The sequence below is a fragment of the Boleophthalmus pectinirostris genome, unplaced genomic scaffold (genome assembly GCF_026225935.1).
Source record: "Boleophthalmus pectinirostris isolate CB_2022bp ecotype Guang Dong unplaced genomic scaffold, ASM2622593v1 HiC_scaffold_2, whole genome shotgun sequence".
Taxonomy (NCBI): Eukaryota; Metazoa; Chordata; class Actinopteri; order Gobiiformes; family Gobiidae; genus Boleophthalmus; species Boleophthalmus pectinirostris.
In genome coordinates this window covers 45,724,010-45,732,827 of record NW_026571152.1, presented here as the reverse complement: position 1 = coordinate 45,732,827, position 8,818 = coordinate 45,724,010, and the positions used below count along the sequence as shown (strand labels likewise).

At 48.7% G+C, this 8,818-nt stretch overlaps 1 protein-coding gene across 2 annotated transcripts in view; it reads left to right on the top strand.

Moving 5' to 3' along the window:
* The first annotated feature begins 385 nt into the window (after positions 1-385).
* Positions 386-8,818, top strand: part of eps8l2 (EPS8 like 2) — a 66,345-nt gene continuing 57,912 nt past the window's right edge. Inside the window, exons 1-2 of one of the 2 annotated variants that reach the window (XM_055155842.1) lie at positions 386-408; positions 684-776. The gene's annotated coding sequence lies outside the window, so the exon portion shown is untranslated. Of the gene's footprint in view, positions 409-683; positions 777-8,780 lie in introns of those variants that run through there. The other variant, XM_020933068.2, reaches the window with a different exon arrangement.

Sequence of the window (8,818 nt, the reverse complement as noted above, 5' to 3'; positions counted from 1 at the left end):
GAACGTTCAAGAGGGAAAACTCAAAATGGCGGCGCGCGGAGGAGGTGAGTGACGCGTTGCTATGGCTCCTGCACAAAACAAACCGTGAAGCTTTAATCTGATGGTCTCGTGACGTTATTTCCTCATTTATTTCCTCATTTATGACGCGTGTTTGTGTTTCTTTAGGAAGATCAGCCCCTGATGTATCCTTTAACTTTATTTATCTTTATTTATCTTTGTTCGAAAATGTCCCGACTCTTCAAACCGCGTGCACGAGCCTCTGCTCAACTGTCACGCGCGTGCACGAACGTTTCCTTCACGGTCGCGCGCTCCAGCTCTCGGGCGCGTGCTTCCAGCTCGTGCTGAGACTGACCCTGGGATACTTCATCTTCTACTTCCTGTTCACTCTGAGTCTGATCATCAAAAAAAGTGAGTAATCGTGAAATACTCCACTGGTTCCTCTGGTTCTTCTGTGTTCTTCTGGTTCTTCTTGTTCCTCTGGTTCCCCTGGTTCTTCTGTGTTCTTCTGGTTCTTCTGGTTCTTCTTGTTCCTCTGGTTCCCCTGGTTCTTCTTGTTCCTCTGGTTCCCCTGGTTCTTCTTGTTCCTCTGGTTCCTCTGGTTCTTCTGGTTCTTCTTGTTCCTCTGGTTCTTCTGGTTCTTCTGGTTCTTCTGGTTCTCGGTGTGACTCGTGTGTGTGTCTCAGGTCTGGAGATGTCTTACCCCACGGCTGCTCTCACTCTGGACGTGGCTCTGCTCTTCCTTCTGGCTCTTCTGCAGGTTTCTCTCTTCTTCTGTGGTGAGTATCTGTTTTTATACAACTGAAGTCGTCAGAGTCGTCTCTGTGTCCCCGGGACAGTCCCCCTGTCCCCATCCTGTTCCCATGTTCCTGGGACAGTCCCCTGTGTCCCTGTCCTGTCCCTGTGTCCCCTGTCCCACAGATTTATATAAAACCACTGATTTGTTCAGTTTATACAGAAATGTCCCAGTGTCTCTGTTTTGGACCAATCTGATCCTGCAACATTAAAGAGACACAAACTGACTTTTGTTTGGGTAAAATACAGAAAATCGGATTAAAAACAACAAAACACAAATAAAATGTGACTGAACTGAGTCACATTAGAGTCGAGTGCAACAGTTTTACTTCATCTCGTTTCACTCGTTTCATTTTTTTTTTTATCACCAACCTCCACAAACCCGGAGAGTCTCAGAGTTTTATTTTGAAAATCTTCTCACTTTAGACTTTTTGTCAACAAAAACTTACAAACAAAAGCAGTGAGCAAACGTAGAACTAAACACAACTCAAATAATCCTGTTTGGCTCCGAGGGGACGAGGTTTATACAGGAAAATAAAACGAACTCAGTGTCCAGATCCACAGACACTTTAACTCCACAAGGACACAAGACCTAAACCTGAGACCCGTAAAAACCACCTCTGCAAAAAAGTTTGACCAAAATATAAGATACAAACACTGAAATCTGTCAGAAAATGAGGTAAAAGTAGAAAAATGATGTGTCCATGAAGCAAAATAATTTCACTGACAAATTATTTTAAAATAATCGACATCCAGATGAGAAAGAAATATCAGAGAAGAAGAAAATAAATCTGAATCTGTGTGCGTCTGTGTGTGTGTGTTTGTGTGTGTGTGTTTGTGTGTGTGTTTGTGTGTGTGTGTGTGTGTGTGTGTGTGTGTGTGTTGTGTGTGTGTTTGTGTGTTGTGTGTGTGTGTTTGTGTGTGTGTGTGTGTGTTTGTGTGTTGTGTGTGTATGTTTGTGTGTGTGTGTGTTTGTGTGTGTGTGTCTGTGTGTGTTTGTGTGTCTGTGTGTGTTTGTTGTGTTTGTGCGTTGTGTGTGTTTGTGTGTCTGTGTGTGTGTGTGTGTGTGTGTGTTGTGTGTGTGTGTGTGTGTGTGTTTGTGTGTGTGTGTGTTTGTGTGTGTGTGTGTGTGTTGTGTGTGTGTGTGTGTGTGTGTGTGTGTGTGTGTGTGTGTGTTTGTGTGTGTGTGTGTGTGTGTGTGTGTGTGTGTCTGTGTGTGTGTTTGTGTGTTTGTGTTTGTGCGTCTGTGTGTGTTTGTGTGTCTGTGTGTGTGTGTGTGTGTGTGTGTGTCTGTGTGTTTGTGTGTCTGTGTGTGTGTTTGTGTGTGTGTTTGTGTGTTGTGTGTTTGTGTGTCTGTGTGTTTGTGTGTCTGTGTGTGCGTCTCTTTGTGTGTGTTTGTGTTGTGTGTGTGTGTGTGTGTGTTTGTGTGTTGTGTGTTTGTGTGTCTGTGTGTGCGTCTCTTGTGTGTTGTGTTGTGTGTGTGTGTGTGTGTTGTGTGTGTGTGTTGTGTGTGTCTGTGTGTGTGTTTGTGTGTGTGTGTGTGTGTGTGTGTGTGTGTGTGTGTGTGTGTGTGTGTGTGTGTGTTGTGTGTGTGTGTGTGTGTGTGTGTGTGTGTGTGTGTGTGTGTGTGTGTGTGTGTGTGTGTGTGTGTGTGTTGTGTGTGTGTGTGTGTGTGTGTGTGTGTTGTGTGTGTGTGTGTGTTTGTGTGTGTGTGTGTGTTTGTGTGTTGTGTGTTTGTGTGTCTGTGTGTGCATCTCTTTGTGTGTGTTTGTGTTTGTGTGTGTGTGTGTGTGTGTTTGTGTGTTGTGTGTTTGTGTGTCTGTGTGTGCGTCTCTTTGTGTGTGTTTGTGTGTTTGTGTGTGTGTGTGTGTGTGTGTGTGTGTGTGTGTGTGTGTGTGTGTGTGTGTGTGTGTGTGTGTTGTGTGTGTGTGTGTGTGTGTGTGTGTGTGTGTGTGTGTGTGTGTGTGTTTGTGTGTGTGTGTGTGTGTGTGTGTGTGTGTGTGTGTGTGTGTGTGTGTGTGTGTGTGTGTTGTGTGTTGTGTGTGTCTGTGTGTGTGTGTCTGTGTGTGTGTGTGTGTGTGTGTGTGTGTGTGTGTGTGTGTGTGTGTGTGTGTGTGTGTGTGTGTGTGTGTGTGTGTGTGTGTGTGTGTGTGTGTGTGTGTGTGTGTGTGTGTGTGTTTGTGTGCAGGGGTGCAGGGTGGTCTGACAGAGTCGGAGCGTCTGTGTTTGGTTCACCTCCTGCTCACCGGGGGCAGTGTGGTGCTGTGCGTTTACTTCCTGTGGTGGCAGTCGTACGTGATGTGGGCGGAGCTTCCCCTTAACGCCGTGATGCTGCTGTTGCACGCGACCAGCGCCGTGATGGTGTGCGGCGCCTTGACCGAACTCGCCAAGTACTCACATTACTTCAGATGACGCCCGCGCGGCGCCGAACACAACGTGACGAGCGCGACCAGCCGACCGCCACGACTGACCACCATGACCGACCGCCACGACCGACCGACCGTCACGACGACCGACCCCACGACCGACCGACGTCACGACCGACCGACACGACCGACCGCCACGACCGACCGACCGCCACGACCGACCGACCGACCGCCACGACCGACCGCCACGACCGACCGCACGACCGACCGACCGCCACGACCGACCGACCGTCACGACCGACCAACCGCCACGACCGACCGCCACGACCGACCGCCACGACCGACCGACCGTCACGACCGACGACCGCCCCGACCGACCGACCGTCACGACCGACGACCGACCGCCCGACCGACCCCACGACCGCCCGACCGACGACCGACCGCCACGACCGACCGCCACGACCGACCAACCGCCACGACCGACCGACCGTCACGACCGACCGACCGCCACGACCGACCGACCGCCCCGACCGACCGACCGACCGCCACGACCGACGACGACCGACCGCCACGACCGACCGACCGTCACGACCAGCCGACCGCCACGACTGACCACCATGACCGACCGCCACGACCCGACCGACCGTCACGACCGACCGACGCCACGACCGACCGACCGTCACGACCGACGACCGCCACGACCGCCCGACCGACCGACCGCCCGACCGACCGACCGACCGCCGACCGACCGACCGCCACGACCGACCGACCGACCCCACGACCGACCGACCGTCACGACCGACCAACCGCCACGAACGACCGCCACGACCCGACCGCCACGACCGACCGACCGCCGACCGACGACGCCGACGACCGACCGTCCGACGACCGACCGACCGACCGACCGACCGACCGACCGCCCGACCGACCGACCGCCACGACGACCGACCGACCGACCGCCCACGACCGACCGCCACGACCGACCGACCAACCGCCACGACCGACCGACCGCCACGACCGACGACCGTCACGACCGACCAACCGCCACGACCGACCGCCCGACCGACCGCCACGACCGACCGTCACGACCGACCGACCGACGAACCGACCGCCACGACCGACCGCCACGAACGACCGCCACGACCGACGACCGCCACGACCGCCCGCCACGACGACCACCATGACCGACCGCCACGACCGACCGACCGCCACGACCGCCCGCCACGACCGACCGCCACGACCGACCGCCACGACCGACCACCATGACCGACCGACGACCGACCGACCGCCACGACGACGACCGCCACGACCGACCGCCACGACGACCGCCACGACCGACCGCCACGACCGACCGCCACGACCGACCGCCGACGACCGACCGCCACGACGACCGCCACGGCTGCCATGACCGACCAGCATGATGTTACCAGACGTCCCTGTTTCCCGGGACTGTCCCAGTTTTGAGCCTTTGTCTCCGTCTCACTGATTTGTTCAGTTTATACAGAAATGTCCCAGTGTCTCTGTTTTGGACCAAACTGATCCTGCAACAGAAAAGAGACAAACTGACTTTTGTTTGAGTAAAATACAGAAAATCTGATTAAATACGACAAAACACAAAGAAAATGTGACTGAACTGACTCATGTTGGTCGTGAATGAACCGACTGTAGAACAATTTTCCTTATTTACTCACTTGATTCACAACGATGACACTTTGTGATGTCATGGAGTGGAAGTTTTCACGTTCAGCAGAGATTGACAATTCCAGAGCTAAAGTTCTCCAAATGATTCTGGTGCCAGTGTGTGGAGTGCACGATGCACCGCCGCACCGATGCACCGATGCACCGATGCACCGCCGCACCGATGCACCGCCGCACCGATGAACCGATGCACCGATGTATTGACACACTCATCCAGCTCTTTCGGTTCCGTTCCTGTGAGTTTAAGTATCGGCACATTTCCAGTGAAGGGATTGAAAATTGAAAACTGAACTTTTCAGTTCTGAACACTGAGTGTGTTTACATGCACATCAGTGTTTTATTATTATTTTTTGAATGTCCCGGTTCGTCATGGCGCATGTAGATGCAGTGTTCCAGGTTCAGTTTCCCGGGTTAGTGTATGTGGGATATTCCCACAGTGAGCGGGATAAGGAGGAGCATGTGAACGCTCCCAGTGTTTCTAAATCCGATTGTTTGGTTTGGTTTTCAGGTTCTAGAACGTGGTGATGTCAGAATCCCAGACGGGAGAAAGACTCAGATTTCTCTGTTAGTGACTTTGTACTTTACCATAAAATCTCCAAAAGTTTAATTCACAATCGTTGATTCTGTTATTTTCAGTTATCGACTAAACCCAAGAACTCAGTGTTACAACATCATTTTGTATTTTGTATTATAACGTTTATTTGAGCCGATGAAACAAACACAACTCCAGGTCTGTGACGAGGAAGCGACATTAGAACCTTTTACAGGCGGACGAAATCTCCTCTTGAATTTTCTCGTCACGTCAGAACAAAATATCAAACTTGTTTGACGTCAGACACAGAGACGTTCACGTTTTCACTTCTCCAGAAAAACTCTGTTCTCTGTTTTTTCTCTTCTGTTTTGACACAAACACAAAAGTCTCTGTAAAGTTTAGTAAAAAGCCTGAGGGCAGCTCTGCAACTACTGATGTGCCCTTGGGCAAGACATTTCACCTGCCTCTCGTCTCGTGGTCTTGGAACTCTGCGTGAATCACAAACGGATCTTATCAGGGAGACTCACGGTGACGAACGGCTCTGCACCTTGACCACACACGATATAAAACTGTTCTGAGAACGAAACGTCACCCACAGACTCCAGCTCCAGTCAAATGAAGCTCATGAGGTCAGCGCTGACAGGAGCAAATCTGGAGTCAAATCCATGTTTAGTGTAGCAGCCAAAACGTCCCACCAGCCTCCAGGGGGCACTGTTTCTCTTCTGACTCATCTGAGTCCTGGTAAAGTCCTGGTAAAGTCCTGGTTTAGTCCTGGTTTAGTCCTGGTAAAGTCCTAGTTTAGTCCTGGTTTAGTTCTGGTTTAGACCTGGTTTAGACCTGGTTTAGTCCTGGTAAAGTCCTGGTTTAGTCCTGGTTTAGTTCTGGTTTAGTTCTGGTTTAGACCTGGTTTAGTCCTGGTAAAGTCCTGGTTTAGACCTGGTTTAGACCTGGTTTAGTCCTGGTTTAGACCTGGTTTAGACCTGGTTTAGTCCTGGTTTAATCCTGGTTTAGACCTGTTTTAGTTCTGGTTTAGTCCTGGTTTAGTCCTGGTTTAGTTCTGGTTTAGTCCTGGTTTAGACTTTTTTAGTCCTGGTTTAGTCCTGGTTTAGTTCTGGTTTAGTCCTGGTTTAGTCCTGGTTTAGACCTGGTTTAGTCCTGGTTTAGACCTGGTTTAGTCCTGGTTTAGGTCAGTTTTTATCTTGTTGAATTTGGTTTTATTTTTGTCAAATTCTTTTCTGACAAAATCTGGAAAAACTGTGAAAATGTCTCGTTTTTCTTCATCAAAACGTCATTATGTTTTTTTCTTTTTCCTTTTATAAATTGTTTATTAATTTTTGTCTTTTAATTTGTCTAATAAATAATCAGATTGTGTTGATCAGATGAAGAGTTAAAGTTGCGTCTGTGTCAATCTTCTTCACACTTTATTGTTTTATCGCCGTGTGTTTCCAAACGTGTGGTCCGCGGGACATGAGGCTTTTAATGCAGCAGGTGTTGAGTCGAATAAATGCTTCATCATCATGTTTAAATTTAAAACATTATTGTGGAACATTATTGGCAAAGCATCAACCTGAAACCTGAAAAAACAACCTGAAAAGTTCCTCAGTGCGTCTTTAATCTAAATGTTTTTAAAAGGAGATTTTTCAAGTCTGCAGATGTACAATATACATTTATATTTATTTTTTCTTATATTTTTCTTATATTTATTTTGAACATGTGTTTTCAGTGAATATAATTCATCTTTGTTCAAGGTGAAAAAGGAGAAAATAAAACAAAAATCAGAGAAAGGATTAAAATTGTATTTATTTTTTTGTTCCAAACACATTAAATCTGAGCTCATAGTTGAACTGGAATCTTCCACAGATGAAAGTTTGACCAATCTGTGGATCTGAACCTGTGATGTTTACTGAAGCTCAGTACTGGTATTGGTATCAGTATCGGTATCGGTATCGGTGTGTCCTTTGTATGAAGTTTAAGGGTTAGGGTTATTTTTTGTTAAAGGTCACGTCATCCTCGTTCACCGCGCGGACGAGTAAAGAAAGAGAAAAAAAATTAAACAGATTTATGATCTGAAAAACTTAAAACTAAACAACAATAAAACAAACTTAAACTGAAGCAGAGAAATAACAGGAAATCAACACAAGAAACTGAGGAAGTGATTCAAAATAAAATCCTAATTCTTCTGATTTGAACAGCAAAATTTCAAGGGTGAAATATTAGATATTATAATTTAATAGAGTTTTGAACTCAAAAAGTGTGATTTGAACTCTGAGAGTTAAATGTGTGTTGGAGTTGGGGTGATTTGTCAGAGTTGATTTGGTTGAAGTTAATTTAACTTCTCTTAGTGTTAATTTGACTTCAAACTCCCTCCAGAGAAGAACCAGTTTTGTTCTGAATTTCATCTTGAATTAACTCAAATAAAGTGTCAAAATAAAACTCCTCTGTGTGTTGTTGAGTTAAATCAGGATAACTCTACAAAGTGTTATCTGTTTACTCTCTAAACCTTCATATAACTGAGTGACTCAGAGAAACACTGAGGAAATGTTCAAACTGACTCTTTCAGAGTCGATTTGAACACTTCACTTTTTACTCTGTGTAATTCTTAAAGTGGAGGAGATCGATTTTAAATCAGGTTTAGAACTGGAGAATTTGGATTTATGGATATGAAAATTTCCCAACAAAATTACACAGGTTTATGAAATATTCTGTTATTTTGTTGGAAGTTTGGAGAGAAACAGGCCGGTCCACGAGTCCAGGTCCTCTGGTCCTCTGGTCCTCTGGTCCTCTGGTCCTCTGGTCCTCAGGTCCTCTGGTCCTCTGGTCCTCTGGTCCTCTGGTCCTCAGGTCCTCTGGTCCTCAGGTCCTCTGGTCCTCTGGTCCTCTGGTCCTCAGGTCCTCAGGTCCTCTGGTCCTCAGGTCCTCAGGTCCTCTGGTCCTCTGGTCCTCTGGTCCTCAGGTCCTCTGGTCCTCTGGTCCTCAGGTCCTGGTCCTCAGGTCCTCTGGTCCTCTGGTCCTCAGGTCCTCTGGTCCTCAGGTCCTCAGGTCCTCAGGTCCTCTGGTCCTCAGGTCCTCAGGTCCTCTGGTCCTCTGGTCCTCTGGTCCTCAGGTCCTCAGGTCTGGTCCTCTGGTCCTCAGGTCCTCTGGTCCTCTGGTCCTCTGGTCCTCAGGTCCTCAGGTCCTCAGGTCCTCTCTGCGCACGCGCGTCCCTCCGGTGCTTCTTTCATGACGCGTCTCTATTGTGGCGTGAGCGCGCTCTCGGTCACGCGCGCGGGGGTAATTAGAGCAGCTTCAACAGCCCGGGGCAAAACAGCGGCCCCGCCCCCTCCTCTAGAGTTACCTGCCCACAGAGACTCACCTGTCGCTCACCTGCTCCGAGTCATTCTTTCTGAGAACCGACTCCGGATCCGGATCTCTGCGCCCGCACGCGCGCTCC